The following is a 21,758-nucleotide window of genomic DNA, read 5'->3' on the forward strand; positions in this document are numbered from 1 at the left end:
CCCTTTCCTGTCTCTCCTTTCGCAGGCAGCTGCACACACCGGCGTCCGGGCCCGGAGACTGCAACAGAATCGTCCGTTGCGTGCCACGAAGCGCGCACCCCGTGGCAGCAGCTGCGGCCTCATGTCTCTATAGCGCGGTCACGAACCGTTCCAGCTGAGCTTTGCAGCGTCGAGGTCTTGCCCGACGAGGCGGCTTTTCGAACGAAGCGCTCAGTGCGTAAACAGACTGTACACCATCGGTTTCTTACGAAGGAAACAGGGGTCAGAACTACAGTGAACTAGATTAGGCCCTGTTCGCTGGTACATGCAAAGCGCAGGAACGAACGAAGCCTGTAGAATACATAGTTGAATATGAGCGACTCACCACTTATCCACAGGCACAACGCGTGAAGGGTGCTGCCGAAAGGATGTTGAACTATTCACAACGCATGCGCTTCCAATGTCTCATAGCAGACAGCTGCGTTGGGGACAGTTACATGCAAATCCAAGTTGCGATTGACGTCTACCGTCGTTGTGGTGTGCAAGTTAGGAAAATGTAGTGAGAGCGGCCAATTAATACTGGTGGCTTCAGTGGTCCGTGGCAGTACCTTAGTGCCTGAGGTGGTTCGATGACTGCACCCGACCTTTGTGACAAACTGTAGCACCTACGAAGCTTAAAATAAACTGCTGCCACACCTTTTCTAAAAAGGAAAATAAAGCCATAATGGACAAATAAATTTGACAGAGGTTGCATATATTGCACGTCTACTTCGTGACTACGATGTCGGGTTTTTCTATTTCTTTTTCTTTTTCTTCCGGCGCTACCATGAAAATGAGCAATTCGATCTGCATTCGAAGCACGCTATGGCTGCGTAAATACGGAAGTAGCGTCATAAATGTTACGGCCCCATAACTACGGTTCCAGAAGCACGAAACACTCACGCTTGGCAGCACTCGATGTTTGATGCCAGCTGCTGATTTAAAAACGCCAGCGCTTCCCGGGAATCGACGTAAAAGGGTCCTTCACGGCAGCCATTCGTTCGAAACTGTGCCACACGCTAGCTAGCCCAAAAAACATGCATCCACGTTCAGCCATGCGTGCCTTGAGTTGGAATGAAAAGAAAAGGGAAAGGCTCCTAGGGACAGGACTGCGGCGACATGCAATCCATCGAACGGGCACGCATACACACACACACACACACACGCAGCAACGACGTGGTTCGATACGGTGAACACTAGCCGCTATGCAATGGCCGTTGGTGATCGCGTGAGCTCTCGGACCCTGGGGCGTGTCCTCCCAGAAGGAACACACGATCAACATGCGCGCCGACAGAGCCACAGCCTCCCGCACCCCTTTGTTCCCCTTTTTCCCTCTCCCACCTTCCGGCTTGTTTCCTGCGCGCCAGCGCTGTTTCGGGAGGGTCCCCTTTTTCCGCTGCAGGTATTTTAAGAGCTCGTCCATTGATTATTTAGATGCCGTGTCGGTGACGGAAACTGAATCGCTTCGTCGAATGCATAAAGGCTAAAATATTACGATATGCGCTCCTCCCCATGCACAAGTAACGGCTCTTTCTTCTCTTCTCGTAGTCTATCTCGGCATTCTCCTCAAATTATATGACACAAATGTAGGGGAACAAAGCAGAACGACTAAATAAAACAAAAGTGCGAACGTTATCGGTTCAATCACTAGCAGAGAACTGGTAACGAAAGCTGCATCATGTCCATCCCGGCCTCCGCCCTCTCACCGAACACGAAAACGGCCGATACTGGTCCCACGGTGAGCAGGTCACAGACTGAGCCTTTCCGTTCATGGCGTGTAGTACTGGGTCGCCGGAGCTTCAGGCCTCAGAGAAAATATATTTTACAGGTAAACCACCGCAGCGTCATTGATTGGGGGTGACGCCATGGGCGAATTTAGGGCTTAAACATATTAAAAAAAAAAAGCAGCACCCGAAAAACGGGACAAAGGAGAAGACACGCACAGGAGCTCGCGTGAGCCTGCTCCTCCTTCGCCACGTTTTTCGCGTTGTGCTCTTTCAATACGTTGACTCGCATATTCGCCGAGCAACGCACATTCATTCAAGGCGTACAATATCGACGGAGTACTGCAGCAATGAATAACTACCGACAAAACTCTCCTGGAAGCTGCCAACGCATAAGGAAAAAAACAAAAAGGGAGAAACAGGTGACTATTGGGAGCCCATCAGAAAAACATTGCATGCCAAAGTGAAGCCTTTAACTCGTCGCAAGACGTACTTGACTGAGTGCCTCACTGCATAACCGTGTAGAGGCGTCCTATAGCTTTGGCGCTCTGTGAAGTGCGCGCTGGCAAAAATACGAGCAGTCACGCGACGCCATGGTAGTGACATCACGAACTGCCATGCAAATGCAAATCCTCTCCGTCCACTGTCGTGCGAGCCACCCGCGTCACTTTGCAGTAAATACTGGCACAGTATACAACCTTTCATTAAAAAAAAAAAAAAAAAAAAGTTGACGTTTCGAACGACCACCAGCATGCGTACTGAGACGAGATGTCTTTTTGTTGGGGGGAGGGGGGGGAAAGCCTAAATGACAAAATATTGACAAACCGCAAAATAAAGGCAACTAACGAAGTGACAAGAACGATATTAAAAACACAAAACAAATACATTTGCGGCTAAAAATGAGTAAGACTATATTAATCCCATTTGATATTTGCCTCCACAACGCTGAAAGCGCGAAGTAGCTGTTCCAGCACTGTTCTGCTGCATGTCGAACGGCTCGAGTCCTTTGCATTGCAAATTTTATATCAACTCTCTCGCGGATAACTATAACCGTGAGCACAGGTACAAGCACCTGTTCTACAAACTCAGACCACAATTCTTGCTAATGAGTCGTTTTCAGCGGAACATTCTTAATTAGCAAGCGCGTATCCAGGCAGGAACAAGCATTTTCAAAAAAGTTTCCGCCTCATTTCCAAAGGAAAAGGGAAAGAATGAAATCCCTAAGCCGATTCCTGCTTAGAACAAATTAGCATAGACGACGGTTCCGGAAATGATAACGAACAAGCATGGCTGACATTATATTACTGATACCCATTTCTGTGGAGGAATATATGCGTTTGTCTTTTTATAGACTGCCGGCAGCCAGGGATGGACGGCTCGACCGTGCCACGTGGTTGACCTCCACGTTTTCGCGCGAGCTGCTCGCGCGCACAAGCAAGGAAATGAAAACTCCCAGAAGAGAATGGAGCTAACTCCACGATGCAAAGGGCGTTCCCATCATGTCAGCCGGAAATGCTACCACCGGCGAATAATGCATTCCTCTCATCGGGAGCCTGACAACACTCGGAAAACGCATGATGGAAGAGACTGTATAGTTCGGCCTTGTAAAATTGATGAAACTTTGAATGGATTGAAAAGAGAGGAAAAATATCAAAATGAGCAATAAGGATATAAGGGAAACATCCCCAGCTACTATTCCCGTCACGGCACATCTCGAGCAGTGTCCGAATTGAAAAACAAACAAAAACAAAGTCTTTACGAACCATCGCAGCAAACATGCACGCGAGTTTTCAGCCCTCATCCTCGCTCACGTAGAAGATTCAAGCATGAGTCGTCACTCCGTGAACTGAGAATCGATTATGGGCTTAATCGCTTCTGCATTTGCAGTTGCACGCGGCAGAAAACGCCAACTGGCACCGGTGGAGCCAGTGACAGTGCGGCTGATCAAAACCATCTGGAGATTTCGGGCGCACAGAGAGATAGAGAAAGAGAGAGTTAGTTTTGCGTATGCTAGATAAAATCACCTCATCTGTGCTGCTTTAGTTCGCTGACATCAAAGCAGGAAAAACCGAAAGCATAACCTTCGAGGAGGAGAGTTCTTGCCGACAACATGGGGTCTCATTTGCTCATTTTTATCTTTTTTCTTTAATTTTATGTTTTAATCTATCTAGATCTGAAGCAAAATTCTGAGATATGATTAGCAGTAAAACTTGCATAAACAAAAACCTGCTCCCTAATAAATGCTCAGAATTCGAAATATTCAGTCGGGAGTCTAAAACTGCTGGCTGGGCAGGCGCCATTGAAGTTAAATATAGTTTATTCTCCACCTGCCAACTGTGATAAGTGAAATAGTGCGGAGGGGAAATTCGTACAGTCCTTCAGCTTTAGGGAAGCGAGGACATTAAGAAACAACTATAGGGAAGAGATGAGGAAGACTGTCAGGCGAGTGGACTACAGCAACTAGGGAAGAACTATTAAAAAAAAAAAAAGCTATTTACTAGCGAAGAACCTAGAATTAAGGTGACAGTGGAAGGAGGAGGTTACGATGAGGGCGGAGGAACATGCTAATTGGGGATGGTAGCAAGGCAGATTGCATGGCAGGTTAATACAAATGCACAGCAGCTTTTTTTTTTAGTTCATGAGTTGAGCTGGTAAGCCTAGCTCCACTACTTTTTCTGTGATTTGAGCTAGATTATTATTTTTTTTTTATATCAGAAGGGCCGAGAGAAAGGCAAAACCAGAAAACTGTTGGTAAAATGCTTGTGTTTGCCGGTGAGGAATTATTAGCTTGTTTTTACGTCAACAGCCCTTCAGAATTTAGCTTCAGGTCGAGTCACTGCATGCTTGCATATTTGTGAACAGAGCTGCTCAGAGGGTTATTACTGCGCTAACGCATCCTTAAAGCCGGTCAGAAAGAATACGCGCATGCGCACGGCACGACGGCATAGCTCGCGTTGGACGAGAAACCGAGGGGTAACAGCGTGCAAAAGGAGAACCGGTCAAACACAGGCTCATTCCAATGTCAATGGCAGCAGAACCGATTCTTGTTAAGCCTCAAACATGTCGCTCATTGACAGGCTTTTAATTTATGATGAAAGACGCCCCCACGTCTGCTGCCATGATCACACATGCATCATGCAAGTGTCGAGAGGCCTAGTTTTAGTAGGGTTTCAAACTTTCAGTGACGCTGGTGAAAAATGATGTTGGCGCACATTGGTTGGTTTCTTCGTTTCAATAACAAAATGACCCCCCCCCCCCCCCCCCCTCCCCTTATTCCTTGCAGCAAGACTTGTAGCAACTGAATCATGGCGATTGCAACGCTCTCTGTGGTGTGACCCGAACCATCAATATCGACCTCTACACCGAATAGATCCCACTTGCGTCTTTCGAATTCCTCACAATTTGAACAGGTGGCATCGAAACTGTCTACACAGAATCCGCTTAAATGTGTCATACACAAACTACTTCCTACATAAAATAGGCATAGCGAGCAGGCCTCTGTGCTCTACATGTGATGTGTGTGAAAATTTTGAACATTTGGTAACCTCCTGTCAACGGTTTACTGCACATCGCAGGACACTGCGCAATAATTTAAGCTTACCTAAAGAAACAACCTTGCTCCTTGAACATGTCCTGGGTCCTTGGTGCGACGGATCGTCTGCTGCGCGAGCTACCAAGGCCTTACTAACTTTTCTGAAGGACACAGGGTTGATTAATACCCTTTAAAACTCATCTGTGTGTGATTATGTGCGTGTGAAAGTGTGCGACACCGATTCTCTTTTTTTCTCATTTATTTCCCCTTCCCCTCCAACACTCTGTCACCCTCATCCCTCAACCCTCATCAGGAGTAGCATGCTAGGCTTACCACCAGGCAGACATCTCCTGTTGCCATTAAAATATATATCTCTCTATCCCCTCCCCCCCCCCCCCACACACACACATATACACACACAAAACCATGACGTTTTTCAGGTTGAAGAAGGCCACAAACTTAAGTACCGTAGTATTGCGCTGTCAAATGCAGTTTTTATGTGCAAACTGCAATGACGCGAGAAAATGATTTTTTTTTCTTCGCTAGCGAATCGGAGGCCCGACCACGCCCTCACCTATTCCTAAGAAACAGTCAAAACGATCGTCAAAAGGGTCCCATAACGTCAGGTAATAAAAATTTGTCAGGGACCAAAACAGGACTGAATTCCTTCGGGGTACCTTTGACGAATCTTTATTTGGAAGTGCTATACACAGCCGAGGCACTGTGCACCAAGCAGCAGCGGATGACTTCCGGGGATTCACATAAGGTTTATTCTAACGACATTTAGGTCCACTCGTGTTTTCGCGCCTCCGTCAAATTTGAATCGAAGTGTGTTAGTCAAGGCCTTGAACGTAACCCGTGCACCTGCGCCGAGCAGCTCGACACTTGAGTATCTATAGCCTGTGCGATGTCAGTGCACGTTAAAGAACCCCAGGTGGTCGAAATTTCTGGAGTCTTCCACTACAGCGTTTCTCAAAGCCTGAGTCGCTTTGAGACGTTAAACCCCCCAAAACCAAACCAGCTTGAGTATCTAGCCACTACGGTGTGGTCTTTTACAACCAAAACAAGGAAAAGTTCATTTATGACGAGGAACACCTGCGTACCATATATTGTGTGTGAGATATTCCTTGAAATGCGTGAACTGAACCGCGCTCCATATCACAAATTTGCACAGAGAAAGATACGAAGACAGCATACTCTTATTTCTTTATTTTCATTTTTACGTTTTTAAATCTCGCCGTTAAAGACTAAGCACTATCCGGTGCAGACGTACCCCTCGTGTTATGGTTACGGCAGTCACAACAAACTATACAGCGTGTTAAATATCATACCTCCGCAGCAACATCCGGTAAGCCTTGTGCCTCTGCGAGGATAACTATTTTGTTTTCTCACTCTCTTGCTCGAGTCAGGTACGGTATTTTGCCGGATACCTCGCTGAGTGTACGTGCATATAAGGCTGATATGACGACGCATGTAGAAAGCGTAAGAAAAAAAAAAAACGGTGTTCCCAATCCCTACGGAGCCTGCAATCGAGACACGCCCCCGCGAAGAGAGCCACTGCTCCTCAAGGCCAGCAACAGAGCGACGGAGAAAACACAGGACCGATGATGGCCGCGCGATGCCAACGCAACGCACAATGCCTGGCGGCCACCCAATAGCTGCATTCTTTGTGGACGCTCGGCCTCGGCACGTCGGCGGTGTCAACCCGTTGCGCCAGCAGAGAAGCTCTTCGGGCAGGGCATTAGCGGGAGGGCGAGGAGGAGAAGGAAAAACACACCGAGTGGCTCAGCAGTGAAGGCAGCATTAGCAAAGACAACGGCTCGTACACAACTTGGCAGCAGAGTGTTGTTCCTGCTCCTTTCCCCCCCCCCCCCCCTTTTTTTTTTTTTTTACTTTTTTCTTGGCATTGCATCAACCTCCTCGATGAGCTCTGAAAGGATGTGGCGAACGTGCTTTAGGTTCGATGTCGCCGACGCGGATGTAAGGCCTGCGAGGCTTATCGTGAAGAGAGCCGTTAGAATCAAGGGGGAACGACGACAGCTGCGGAGAAGGAAGACGGTTGTTCAGGTCCCTACAATATCTACGCACCCGGGGACAGATTTATGGCTCACTATCGGTGGGGCGGTTTCGGGCGGAGGGCCATTTAAGCCATGCATTTAATTAATTTTGTGTTGGTCAAAAACAAAAATGAAAATGAAACTTACCATACGTTCACGAAGATGCCAGCGTAATACCTCTCAAAAAGAGCTCTCGTTCTAAGAAGGTAACGTTGATCTGGATCCGAAGGCGAAACGGCAGGCATCATAGATGAAACGGAGCATGCCGTTCATATTCACAAGTAAAGGTTTGTTCTTATGAGGCGTATACGTTAAAACATTTGACTCATCTGTCTCGCTTAAATCGAATTTCCACTTCACTCGAACGGACACTTTGGTATCGCCATTATGAAGCGTATTAAGAAATTCCAGGCTGAGCCTTGCCCGATTCCAGCAAATACTCGATTTCTTTCAAGTTTTGGTTATTGATGCTCGACTGTCTAAAACCTTGGTATCGTGGTAACAGCCTCTGTGCCTGTAAATAAACCCGCAACAAACACCAGTAACGCCCACAGAGAAAACAAAGCATTCGCGGTGACACTGATTACGGGGCTGAAACGAGGCTAACGAAAAGGGTTCTACTTAAGTTGAGGACAACGCAGAGGGCTAAGGGACGAAAAGTGGTAGGTGTAACGTTAAGAGATAGGAAGCGCGCAGAGTTGGTCAGAGAAATAACTCGGGTTACTGACGTTCTAGTGGAAATCAAGAAGAAGAAATGGGCAGGGCAGGTAGTGCGTACAGAGCACAACCGATGGTCGCTATGGGTGACAAATTGGATTCCAAGGCAAGGAAAGCGTAGCAGGGGCGACAGAAAGTTAGGTGTGTGGATGAAACTAAGACGTTCGCAGGGGTTAAGTCGATGCAGCTGGCACAGGATCGGGTAAAATGGAGAAATATGGGAGAAGCCTTCCCTCTGCAGAGGGTATAGTCGAGCCGATGATGATGATGACCATGATGATGACCATGATGATGAGGTTTTGCCGGATTGTATCGCACTGCATCGCATCGTTCTGCATAAATGTGAACCATTACGTCGCTTCTAGAGCGCCAGACAAATAACTGCGCTAAAAAAATAATAATGAAGAGATTGCTATATTCTGCTGGCGGCGGCAGGTACTGCTCCTTTCGAAGATCGTGGCGTAATATGCGTCTTTGCAATGGCCGAAATTTGAAATGCAGCGTCACAAATGCAAGCCTCCTTTTAGCGCTCTGCACCAGCCGAATTCAGCGGCAAATGCATAAAAGCGCTGCACTTGAAAGATGATAGAAAATGCGTCGCTGAAATAGAGCCTATCAGCTACACGCACGTCGAACGCGCCGTCCTCATTTCCCAAGCAGCGGTATCACAGCCTTCATTTAAATGAAGAAATAATGCGGTTCTAAATACGAAAGGGTGTCAGAGAAACCTGACAAGGCGGTTACGAAACATTGTCTACGAATACCGTCGCGATGTGATTACACGCGACAGGCTTCTAGACTCCCTCGACGAAACCCTTGACTCGTCATCACAAGTATGGCTCCTCCATACACGGTCTGTCGCAACGACTACGCCACCAAACAAAACGCCTCTTCCTGCTCGCAGCGACGCGATCGAGCAGGAAGAACACGAGTGCGTCGTGACGTACACAAGCACAGAAAAAGCGCAGAGCAAACGGGAGCGCGCAAGCATTGCAGTGAGCACTCGAAGAGGACAAGTGCTGAATCGTCTTTCCCCTCCCTTTTCTCTTCACAGCCAGCCTCCCAGAGCAGAGGCAACAACTAACACTTTTTTCTTTCTTCCTTACGAGAAGAGCGCAACCATCCCAGGAGGAACCACACCAGCCCGAGAGGGGACTGCGCGCACCGCGGCGGCATACTGATCATTATCAAAGAGGCGGACCAAATCATGACGCTGGCCCTCCGCGCTTTTGCCCCTTTTGCTACAGGGGCTGTACTTTTGCGCTGTTCCGTGGGGCGCCCCACCTTCACGAACCGTGCTCTCTCTCTCTCTCTCTCTCTCTCTCTCTCTCTCTCTCTCTCTTTTTTTTTTTTTCTTTTTTTTTTTTTTTTTTTTACGTACGTTTGCACTGGAACGCCCGCTCGCGTTCACCCGAGCTAAGACCATGGATGCGCGCTACCAGAACACGCGCGAAGCTTGCGAGCGTGCGCCCGCCTCTCCACGCAATGAGCACGAGCGATACTTATTTCGGCCACTGTACTGCTTCCACTCAACTCTAGTGTGTGCATAATGGTTGTTATCCTATCTTCTCTACATCTCGCTCTTCTTTAGCAGCTAGCTGCATGTAGAATAAAGAGAAGAGAGCTAAGCGAGAAGGGAAAGGGGAAAAAGGAAGAAAATGGGGCACGTTTATATATATAAAAAAAAAAAAAAGGAGACACGTTAGCACTCGGTTGTAGTCACGAGTCCGGCTTTGACTTTGCTTGCATGCATACCATCGCTGCGCAGAGGCAGTGATTACTCGTAGCAGAGGCCGCGAGAAAAGAAGGATTACAATGTAGCTTTAGAGTGGACTAGATTGACTGCCGGCAGCACTCTCTTTGATGTCACGGCTCGTCGATCGACATAACCCTGTTATAAATCAGGCGCGCTCCAGTAAGCACGTAAAAATAAACACACAAAAAGAACTCGAAAGGCAAGAATGCGTAATCACACCAACGGCGGCACGTGAATTCGTTGCAGTTGTTGCGTTCCAACGAGAAAAAAGCTGCATGCGAGAGCATGGATACAATTCGTGAGCTGTACAATTGCGCACGAAAAGCCAACATTTATGTGCAGCTTGGAGACTAATTATGTGGCTGGCGATTTGTTCGAGCTCGGCATACTGGTTTAGTTTTTGCAGTATTAAAAAAATTATGAAGACGAAAGCATTACAGGTATCGTGCAACACAGAATATGTCGCCGGAAGCAGTGGTACACAAAAATTACAAGAGTTCAACGCTGCTGAATCAAATATTGAGCATTAGCTGCAGGTGACCGAGGGTTCCTCTCCTTCTCTTTTTCTTCTTCCTCAGCCCACATATAAAGCCCCGCGTTAGCTAAGCCGTATGAACGTGCCTTAGTGGCCTATAGGGGTAACATGAATGCCAGGGTCCTAGCCGGCTGATTCTGGTATAACCGTCCCATGTGAAACGAGAGACCCAAGAAGGCAGCTCCTGCCAACTGAGCCGCGGCTCCGACCGCGCCACGCCGACCGCTTGAGTTGGTAGCCCAGATCTCACCCTAGTATCACGTGGGGTGTGACGTCACAGCGTCACGTGGGTAAGACGTACGCGGCTACCGCCGCGCTACGCTGAAGGCTCGAAACCTAGAGTAGTATTGCTTTCGCAAAAAAAAAAAAAATAAAAATGGTGACGGGACATGATGTTAGCGGTCAAAGTAATTGTGGTAATTAGGTATAAAGTGGATGAGGGCGTAGTATGTCGTAACGAGAGCTAATTAAAGCCAGTTATTTCGCCGAGCCTGGCTGTTTCACAGTTTTCCATAGCAACTGTGACGCCAGCCGTTGTCCAAGCCTCCGAAAAGGCGAGTGGGACAAGGGCATGCAGAGCAGATACTTTTGTGGCCTCTAGGTGGCGCCGAATTTGATCAAATTTTGATCTCTGTCGTATCAATATTGTGACGCAAAGGCTTTTCGTGAAGGTTTCCAGGTACTGTCATAGTATTTCGCTGCCTAATTGGCACACACCTGCTAGTATAGTTAGCGATAGGCATTCGGACCGACTTAGGTGCGTCCAATTGCATGCTCTAATCACCTCGCTACAACATGTGACCTAGCACTACGAGCGTTTTCTGCGGAGGAGGAAGAAGAGTGGAGAGCGTGCTGGTGCTGTCAGAGGAACAGTAAAAGCACAGAGGGCATCAAGCTATCGCCCGGTAGCGCACACCGCAGCAGGAGTGGGAATCGTGCCTCCGACGCCCGAGCAAGCTGTCGTCTTCATACACGTGGGCAGTCTTAAGTGTCTCGAAATTTTTACTGTCGTTCTTATCAAGCTGCCAAGAAACTAGCAGACTACGCTTACCGGTTTAGAGCATGAGCTAGCGAAGAGTGTTCTAGCCAAGGTTTAGCCATACAGTCATGCATTCTGTCGTGGAACTATTCATCAGGTGGCGCACTCTCTCGCCCTTGTTTAGAGCCGATACACGTATCGGTCCTGCCCTCGTAGTAACCGTCTCCCTCCACTGCAGCCAGCTGCCTCCATATGGGTTGTTCTTGGTGGCAGCCAAGTTCCGGTTGCACACTCCTCTGTTCTCTCCTTTTCCCTCTTTCTGTACTTTGGTGACTTCCCTTTTTACACTTCTCAAACTTCCACATCTTGCGAGTGAACATTTAATTCAATCTTTAATTTCGCTATATTGATTTGAATTTATGCACAGAAATTGCCCCCCCCCCTCCCTCCCCCAATGGCTCCAACCTTAGTATGCTAACCTACCATATTATGAGAAAGATATGCCGTACTAACCTAACCATACGAACATACCTGCGTGGTCTAGGTGTAGTGTTTACCGTACGTATCTGACTGATTCCTGTCTCACCCTCTCATCTGACAACAGACAAGAGCTGCTCGACTAGGCATCCTCTGCAGAGAAATGCCATTTAAGAGAAAAACAGATAGCCTGGTTTAGCTCGCAAAGCCGACGCTGGGATTCTCGCTGAGCAGCGCCTTAACGGTATCGCGTTTATAAAGGGGGCGGTATTTGGAAGCGCAGCAGAGAACAAAACCCAAACGAAGACTACGACAAGCACTAACAGCGTCTAAGCAACCCTAACCTGACTACTTCCGACCGACTACCTAACTCTTGCACAAATGAGTTCGCTACAGACTTGCAAGCCTCCAAGTCCGGGCCTCGATCCACGCTTTCAGACAAGCCGCATTCATAAACAAAACTGAAACAGAAAGCACGAAGGGAGTCTAGCCTCGGGAAGAAAGTGTTCACCGCGAGTCGGCGATATAGGCGAAATGTGACCGTATGCACAACAGGACGCCTTAGCGCATTACACGTGAGAGGAGTTCTCTCTGGGGAAGAGCGCTAACGCTGTGGAGAGAATGAGGAGGCAACAAGGGAGGGGCGGTATCCCGACGCTCCAGAAATAAAAGTCGAACGCGTCGTGAGGGAAAGGGTGACGCTGGCTGAACGTTCGTCACGCTTTTGAACCGCGGGGCCTGGCTACGTGTGTGCGCGTGCCTTTCATGCCGATATTTTTTTCGGAGCCCATCGCTTTGCGGCCCGCTTCCTCGCGAACGGTGCGACGGCCTTCCCCAGCAGCGACGGCAGGCGTCAGTTGCGCCGGCGTAGAGCAGGCGCGACGGTCGCGTACTCGGCGTAGCGGAACGCTGCGCTAGCTGCACCCGGCCGCCCAAGGGGTATACTGTTGGATAGCTGGCGAGAGTATCTTTTGTTTTTCTTTTACCTTCTCACGTCTTTTTTTCTCGCGCGCGGACTCGCTTGACGAGGCGAGCGGACAGCAACCCCTGCAGCGCCAGCTAGTGACGCACTTAGCGTTGTAACAGTCGAGTTGACAGACGCGGGAAAGCGACTCCGCGAAATGCTGAGAACCAGAGCGTGTGTGCGAATGGGAAGACGTATAAAAATATAAATGGAACACTCAGCTTCGGTACACTGGTAGATAAGGAAACCAGAAAGAAAATAGGGGGGGGGGGGGGGGTCGACAGATTGTGCCTTACTTCTTTCGAATTACATTGCATGCCCGGCGCATCATTTCGCTGTTCTTTCAAATGCCCCAGCTGCCTCGTAGTCGCCATTCCTATTTAACTCACTCAAATCTCAAAATGCTGCGTTCGTCTCAATTAAAAAGGTATATTTTGGTCTTACGTGGCCATTTGCTGATTCTAGGTCAGTTCGCCGCACTGAATGCGGGCGATGTCCCACATGAAACCAATAACGGCGGCTCTCATAGCCTGAGTCGCTTGAGACGTTCGGCCCCATAAGCAAACAGAAGCCAATAACCAGACGTGCCAAAAGCAAGCTTTGTAGTTTAGGTTTCCGGACTAAAGCCACATTCGGATTTTCAGGACGATCACTTTTCAGCTCACAGCACGTTAATAATAGGTCTACCTGTGGGAGGATAGAATACCAGGGCTGGCTGCCATGCCTGTTCGATTCGCGCCAGGGAGTTAAATGGGTGTAACCCGGTGCAACGGCGAAAGGACACAACGCGATAACAGACTGACATTTTCAGTGCTCTTAGGGCACGGGCGGAGTTAAGGGTTGAGGGGAGATGTCACCCTGGCTTCTTGGATTATTTTGAAAAAGTCACGTTACTAAAAAATGCTTATCACTTCAATAACTCTGCCTATCATGTAACCGATGACAACTCTTACAAATTCGCTAACTGAACAAAAAAAAAAAAAACTTTGTAAGGCTTCACAGTTATTTCGTGATGGTGGCTCTACTGCAAAGCTGCGTTTTGATCACATTTTAATTGACAATGTTTGTTATGTCTGGAACACTTCGAATTTTATTGAAAAAAAGAAAAAAAGAAAAGACCGTAGCTACTCCCCTGGAGCGCTTGTCTCGCCGTATGCCGCCTGGTCGCCGCCTTCATCACTGTCTGCCGCTCCTTGACTACCAAAACGAGCACATGAAAAGTTATCTGCCTTGAACATTAACGCTACGTTAGCACGGCGGAACCTCCCAATCGGTCACGAGCTGTCGCTCGCAGCTCGATAACCATTTCCCGGCGCTTCCACATTCACGAGCGATTTTCTTCGAATCACTTAAAACTCTTATGTGCCGTGCACGGCCGACGTTCGTATTCATGGGCTATATCATTCGCTTTGTCGTCAGAAATGGGGATGATAATTTTTTATTGTTACCCGAGGCTGAAAGGAAAGTGCCTGGCACATCAATTTGAACTTGGTGCACGCACTATATATATATATATATATATATATATAATTAGGAAATACCTGCTTAAAACGTGACCGCCCCCTTTCCCCTCTACCCCTCAAAACATTTTCAAGAATGATCCATAAATCTGTCCGTGGGGGCTTACTCAGGGGAACAATTATTATTATTATTTTTTTGACGAGATACGATGCTGTCCTGAGTTCACATTACACCATTTAGCTCTCTGCGCACATTCTGGAGAGTTGCCCCTTACGCACATTAACGTTAGTGTGCGAATAATGTAAAGTCCCTTGATAAGTATCAAGGGGCTTTAATGTAAAGATCCATGTACAAACGCGAGGTTAGCCACTGGTAGGCGAACTTCGCTTTGAAAATGCGCATCGACAGTTCCTCCTGAACTACAAATATATTTCGCCTAACAAGGTTTCCTGCTCGTTCTTAGTGAAGGACACATACCAGCGCAAATGTTTTGCGCACGTAACTCGAAGAGAATGGGCCCTATACCGTGCTTCAGCTGACAAAATGCGATAACAGCTACAAAAACCCGGTGTCAATGACCTTTAACGACTGCCACTATAGTCTACTATCAACTGATGAGATGATCATATCATCGAATCACCTGCTACTGCTAACAGCACCTATGGCGGCTATACCTTTCTGTTCGCAAGAATGTTTTCCTAGGTGATAAAGCTCAGAATCAGAGAAAGCTCGGGCACTAGCCTAGACACACCCTGCATAGAACCAAGGAATGAATCGTACGTTAGCATCGGATTACTTCGAAGGATTTTCCTTAAATAATGCTCTTCGCGCAGTGCGAATTCCTCGGTTTAAGTGCCCCGAAAATTGTGTCCACTGAACACTCCTCTTAAAACCTACCGGAAGGCTAAATATTTCATACACCGCTCGCTTGCAGGAACAAATCGCCGCGGCTGTGCCCGACTGCGCAATCGAGCACACGACGCGCTGAAAAAAGCTTCCCCTTGGGCCATTTGTCATTTTTCTAAACTTTTTTTTTCAGGCGCGATGAGGAAATACGGCGGCCAGTGTTGCTAATGCATGGTTGAACAAGCAGCACGGCGATTAACCGAATAACGAGGGGCTCACTCAGAGCAAGCATGAGGGAGAGAGAGAGAGGGGGGGGATGGAGAGCGAGAGAGCTAATCTTTCTTTTGTCTTTATCGAGGCGATTCGAAAATGGAACTGTTAGCTCACCACGCAGATCGCTAGCGAAGCTCTTTTACTTTATAAACCAGGAGCGCGCTTTATCTGTCGGGGGTATTTTTACTTGGAGCCGAACAGCGCTCAAAGGCCGATGAAAAATGGTCGTCCAGGGGCCGCGCCTGGCGCTCTGCCGTCACGCCCGCGTTCGCAATCAAGAGAAAAGCGTCGAACAGACGCGGTGCCACTGCCACTGACTCATCGAGTCGTTAACACAATCAGCGTCTCCACTTGACGCTCGAGAACGACCAAGCACCCTCGACGCTGGACCTAGCAACAACCTCAGCTGTGTGAGCCAGGTTAGAGGAAGTGCGGCACCCTTATTTGAAGGCCAGAGCGCCGTGCGAAAGGAGGAAACGCAATTGATCCTTCAAAGGCAGCAGAGGTTACGGGTGTACTGCTAGCATGATTTTTAAGTGAAAGTCTTGACCTTTTCAGCATCGGAAACTGGAGGCGGCGTAGTTGTCACAAAAAGTGATCAAATAGATAGTAGTAATTGCAGTGAATTCACCTGTGTGCTACTAATTTACCTTAAATCGCACCACCTAATAAATACACCTGCTATTCTATCTCAATCAACCGTTTAATCCACTCCTTAATCCATCCCAGGTTTTCGAAATCGCAGCACGCAAGCATTCTTAAGTGCAGTAGGTACCATTTTTTTCCCCCAGATTTCTTCAAACAGTGATAGAAACGTTTTCTGCCTTTTCTATGCTTGCACATTTATGCGCACAACTCTACGCTGAGACATCCTTGGCGCACTCCGAACTTTCATTTATCTCGAGCATCGCCTTGGTGGCATTCTGCTTTATGGTCACCAAAGTACAGGAGAGCGCAGCACGTGAGAATTAGAGGCCGCATCTATTAGCCTTCCTCGAGACCTATCATGCTCAGGAATCAGGATTGATTCTTCTGACAGAATTGATCTTACTTTTCATGTTGTTTTTTTGGTGGTGAATACTGACCTGGGCTTCAACAAGCCGCTGATATCGTGTACTGTTGACAGGCTCTGAACAAGGCGTTCGAGACTTCTGGACACCTGTTCAGAGCACCGAAACACAACTTGGCCCGGCGTTCAACCCTAAAAAGCCAGCAATCTTGCTCGGACACGACCCCTGTCCTACGATTACAGAACCAGTGCGAATGTAGAGAAACCCTCTGAACTAGAAAATCTCATGCACCTACCTCGCTGCCGTGCTCACTGCCGGCAGACACACACAACTAGTGAGAGCCCTCCGCGAGCGTTCAGTTGCTTCGGGGTGGTTCGCGCATATCGTAAGTGAACGAGTCGCCGTTCCTGGCCTGACGTTTACAACCTCAGTGCTTTGTTACTCATGAAGGACAAGAGCTGCCCTTGAAATCAGACAAGAGGTTGGTCAGCACTGCCACTGGAAGTACACTGGAAGCACGTATATGCCCTAGCGAAAAAACCCTATGAGTCACAATAACCACATACAAATTTCTCATACTAAACTCGTATATAAATCTCATATAATCTCATACAAATGTCAGTCAACGTATGAGAAATATATGAGATTGTATGAGATTTGTGTGAGTTTAGTATGAGAAATCTGTATGAGGTTATTGGGACTCATACGGTTTTTTTCAGTAGGGTGGGCATGCCGCCAACGCTTCGGCACAGGCAGATGTGGGATGGTTCATCTTCTGGGCTCACGAGGCCGAAGCCCAGCTATTTTCGAAAACCGACACATTAACGGGAGGTAAGTGGGTCCCTGCAGTGTGCAATTGATTCATCCCCCCTCCCCCCCAACTCCCCATCCGGCACAAAAGCCAGCTGGATGGTTTTCCCGAACCGACTCGTAGGGTATATTTGACAGCGACCATAGAGACAAGCTGGCGAGAGGATTTGTGCGATGAAGTAGAGGCTAAATGCAAGTGGCCAACAAGTCATCATCGAGCCCTCATGACAGGACAAGAGGCGAACTCTTGCGCGAGGTTAAAGCCGGTGTACTCAGAGCTAGGCAGCTCCGCGCGAAGTGTCTGACCATAGGGTCACGCCAATGAAGAGACTATTCGACACACCGTTGGGCGTTGCGCGGATCTCGAACCCCAGCATCCGACCACGAAAACATCGGTGGCGCCAGATGGCACTGGACCTGCTGCAGAACCACGATATTATCATCATCATTATCAGCAGCGCGTATTCCTCGCACACTACGGTGATGCATAAATATAAGCGACGCTTGAGCCGCAGTGATGTGGCCGCCTTGCAGAAGCAAAGAGAGTATAATCAGCGGATATATGGGAACGAAAGTCACAAGATGGCTTCCATCATGCCAGGGGTTTCTGGACAGCCGTACGTGTACGGTGATGCAAGACATGGCTTATCAGTGTGGAAGCAGTGATTCAAACAAGGGCGTTCCACAGAACCTGTCAAGCTCCTTCTTTTTCCCGATCTAAGTTTCAGCACATAGTCTTCTTAACCAAATATAAGGGAAAGACATACCTTCGCGCCAATTCATTATGCGTGCTGCGAACTTGGGGGAAATGGAGTTTTCGATAAGCCTGCCATATTTTTCGGTCTATGAACTTTATAATGTTCAGTAAAAGGTAATTAACTAACTTTTTAGATAATGGCATTAGGCACAAAGTATCAATTCGGCTGCTCACACATTTTTCTAAACCAGTCAGTGCAAAGCGGAAGAAAAATGAATAGGTGGTCAACAGCAATAAGATGAAGGAAAATGGCGTTGTGCGCAATTCTCTGTCATGGTTTATAGCTATCCCATTCTAGTCAAATAAACCCTTCTCCGTCTTCTACAGCGCCACCAGAACAGCTGGCATTTCGTTCGAGATTTCTTCCCTTTCAGGATCTCTCGGTGGAATAAATTTTCTGCAAAAGCAGACGACCTACGGATATTACACAACAAGCGGGGGAGAGAGAGGATAAATTATTTCGGCGACGGGCCCCTATGTCTGCAGTATTCTTAGTTTTCTCACACGATTTCTGCGATGACTATTTTGAACGCAATAAGACACCCAGACTCTGACACAGAGATTCCCTCCTCGACTGAACACAATGCGCGCGGTGCACGTAAATTACAGCGTGTATATAGCATCACGCCTGCGCTCTTTACCCCAATATAATGTAATATAATGTAACTATAACGTCCAATTACAGCATCGCCCATGCCCAAAACCGGAAGAAATGAGCCCCTCAGTTTTCAAATCCCGCTAGTATGAATAACAAAACAAAAAGTAAGAAACCAATATGAATTTCTAAGGGCAGCTGATTTGAAAATGTTGCTTCTGTATCGCTGTCGACACCGAGAAAGCAAATTACAACCGTACTCTTTACGCACCAGACAACGAAACGTGTTGTCAGAATAACAATAAACCTCACTTGCACAACACCCGCAAGAATAGCGCCATAATTTCACTGGATTGCTTTCGTGGTTCGCCCTTCTTATTCGCTTTCTCTCTTAATGCCTTTCCTTTCGTCGTCCTGTCATACGAAACTTCCCTCTTCTCGGTTCCCACGAAGGACGACAGGATAACCACGGTCCCATGACAGCGAGAAAATGGGCTTTTATACTTCCGTTACGTCATGGTTTCCAAGGAATATAAAGCACTAGCGGAAGCAAAGAGAAAAGAAAACCATGTAATCTGTCTACGCGGAGGGAAAAAAAAAATGCTTGACAGTGAGTTTCGTATCCTGCGAACACAGGCTCTGGAAAGAGCTCCACACGATAAGGATTATAAATGTACGCACACATATAGACCAAGCGCGATTGAATAGGGCTCCCTGTTCTGTCAACGGCCCCGAGCTGTCTGTTGCAAGATTCAAAGCGGTTTTCGCATTCTTGCTTTACTTAAGATGTACAGTAGACGGGGGCGTAGCTAGTACAAAGAGCTCGCCATGAATTCTTCAGTGAACAGCAACCTCCGTGCTTCGCTGAATTAACCTCCACAGCTGCAATTAATTGTTCCTTGGTTCTCATCCACTTTTCTAGAGAGCGCTCTTGCTGTGCGCTTGAGTGTAATCAGTAGCAGAGCCAATGACGATACCACTTGGCCGGGTAGTAATGGTTAGGTTTGTCTTCTTTTAGGGCCCAAAGCGCTGGTCAGCGTTTTATTTTTTTTTTCTGGAAACTAAGGGGCTCGTTTGGCAGCTAGAGGCTGCCGAAAATGAATAAACAGCACTCACAGGAAATGCGAGCGCTGCACACATGGTCGGCGGCGTATAACACACATAACCTGCGCACGTGCCCGTAACTTAATTTGCTTCGATCATGGTCCCTTTTTTTGTTTTGTTGTTGTTCCTTCTATTCCGCATGCTTTCATAATGCATTTTGCCCACCCGTACGGCGCTTATTAGTGCATATTGAAATTAATTCAAGTTGTCCACATTGCAGACAGTTTAATCAATGGATGTACTCGCACAGCAACAGCTAACGGTTGCTTTGTATATAGTGCCCACCTTTTTAATGCGACGATGGTAAGAATCCCCCGTATTGAGTATGTGTGGGATTACACACAAATTAAGGGATTAGTGATTATCCTTGCTACTTGCTTTAAAACTAATCTTTAATTAGTGCTTCTGTTATTTTTGCACGCAAGCGAGGGTCCCCAAAAGGAAACCAATAACACTGGCGTCATAGCCTTGAAGCTGAGGCTCAAATAGTTTTCATGTCTCTTTCTGTTCCTGCGGGGCCTACAGTGGAAACACGCATCGGCCTACCGCAAGCGTATTTTGGAGCAAGAGTAGGAGCTCTGTGAGGGCGAAATTTACCCTTTGAGAGTTGCGCAGGCACTGATTTTTCTCATTGACTGACGAATGGGATCCCCAAATGGGAACATTAAATAAGCGTTACATATGTCGTTAGCTTATCGATGGTGTGCCTTTACGAGCTTGTCTGTGAGAACAGCTGGACGAGGTTCCCTTTGAATTATGCAACTTTATGCACCGCAGTCATTTCCCAATTAAGTTACACAAATTGCAGACTCGTGGAATACAAGAAAAAAAAAAAAGATGTGTACTCCTTTCTATGGTATCAATGCCTTGGTCTTTACTCGCAACGAAAGTAGGGTGTTCCTTGGCGAACCCGTTCATCCAGAGAGAAATACGACCCCTTTCTCGAAGGCAGTCCGAGTTTGGACTGTCCTTCAGAGTGGACCACCAGCTGCGACAAAGGTAAAAATAAAAACACAGCGCACAAGTGGGAAAAGAAATAAAGGATCGGCCACAGGCTGGCGTGATGCACGTTCCCGAGAAGAAGTCAAGCGTTACGGTACCTTCTCTTTCCTCCTTGCGTGTCGAATTCCGAGAGTCGTTCAACGGTGGCTGTCACTCCGACGGCAGCGACACGGTATCCTATTTTCCTTCCTGCCTTCCCGGGAGAGTACAGCAGAAACAGCGGTGTGGGTCGGCGGGTCAAAGAGTGGTGGGAGACACGGCGCCAGTTTTCACACGCCCCGCCTCACGAGGGAAATAAAAACACGGGTGTTTTGTTGTTTCAGATTTTCCTAAAAAAGCGGCCTCTTAAACACAAGGAGCCAAGAACAGCGGATGCAAAGGCGGGGCTCAGAAAGCGGAGAGGAGTGGTGTTTCGCCGAAATCACGCAGGCACCAACCGTCACACATGATGCACGGTGTTGTCGTCGTCGGCGTTGCCAGCCCAGAATTGCCAGCGACCAGCAGTTTCTCTACTTAGCCGCGACCATGTAGCGGTTCTTTGAACAAATATTCGGCAATAACGCGAGACGTTGTGCAATCACGGAAGTGAGGCAACGCCGATTCGCTGACTGCGGCACATCCAAGCGTCTTCCACACGTCACGTCGTGAAGAATTAGTACACACCGGCGTTTGTTTGTTTTTTTTTCTCGGAAGTTACCTAAAGAAAACAGATGCCAAAAGAAAATAATTCGCACGTGGTTCTATGGAATCCTCGAAGTACCCGCACTAAAACGAGAAGGGGGCGTTCCTCGAAGACCACTACCACAAAAGCGGATCGGCGGTGGCGCCAACAACAGCAAGCGGAGGGGAGCACACGCACACACACACGCAGCGCGCGCACCTGTCCAGGTGCGTGGTCGCGTCGGACCGAGAGCAGACAACGCTGGCGCACTCTGGCGTTCCGCCGCGAAGACTGAACCAGCAGCGACGGCGAACACTTGCCGCGCGCGCGCGGCCCTCGACCGCGTGCGCGCGCGTCGGCGACGTCAGCGCCGAGCGCAACCCTAGCGGCCAGCGCCGGAACGTGCGCGGAAGCCGTTCGTTCCTCGCTTGGTTGAGCGGCGCTGAAAAACACGAGCGTCGCCATCAGCGACGTCGTTAA

General features: G+C 48.1%; 1 protein-coding gene across 1 annotated transcript in view; it reads right to left on the reverse strand.

Moving 5' to 3' along the window:
* LOC146207616 (calcium-activated chloride channel regulator 2-like) overlaps positions 1-21,552 on the reverse strand; it is a 451,425-nt gene extending 429,873 nt beyond the window's left edge. The window contains exon 1 of the mRNA XM_084589185.1: positions 20,716-21,552. The gene's annotated coding sequence lies outside the window, so the exon portion shown is untranslated. The remainder of the gene's footprint in view (positions 1-20,715) is intronic.
* Positions 21,553-21,758: the final 206 nt, after the last annotated feature.

This window comes from Amblyomma maculatum, chromosome 1 (genome assembly GCF_055883805.1).
Source record: "Amblyomma maculatum isolate TAMU_Amacu chromosome 1, ASM5588380v1, whole genome shotgun sequence".
NCBI lineage: Eukaryota > Metazoa > Arthropoda > Arachnida > Ixodida > Ixodidae > Amblyomma > Amblyomma maculatum.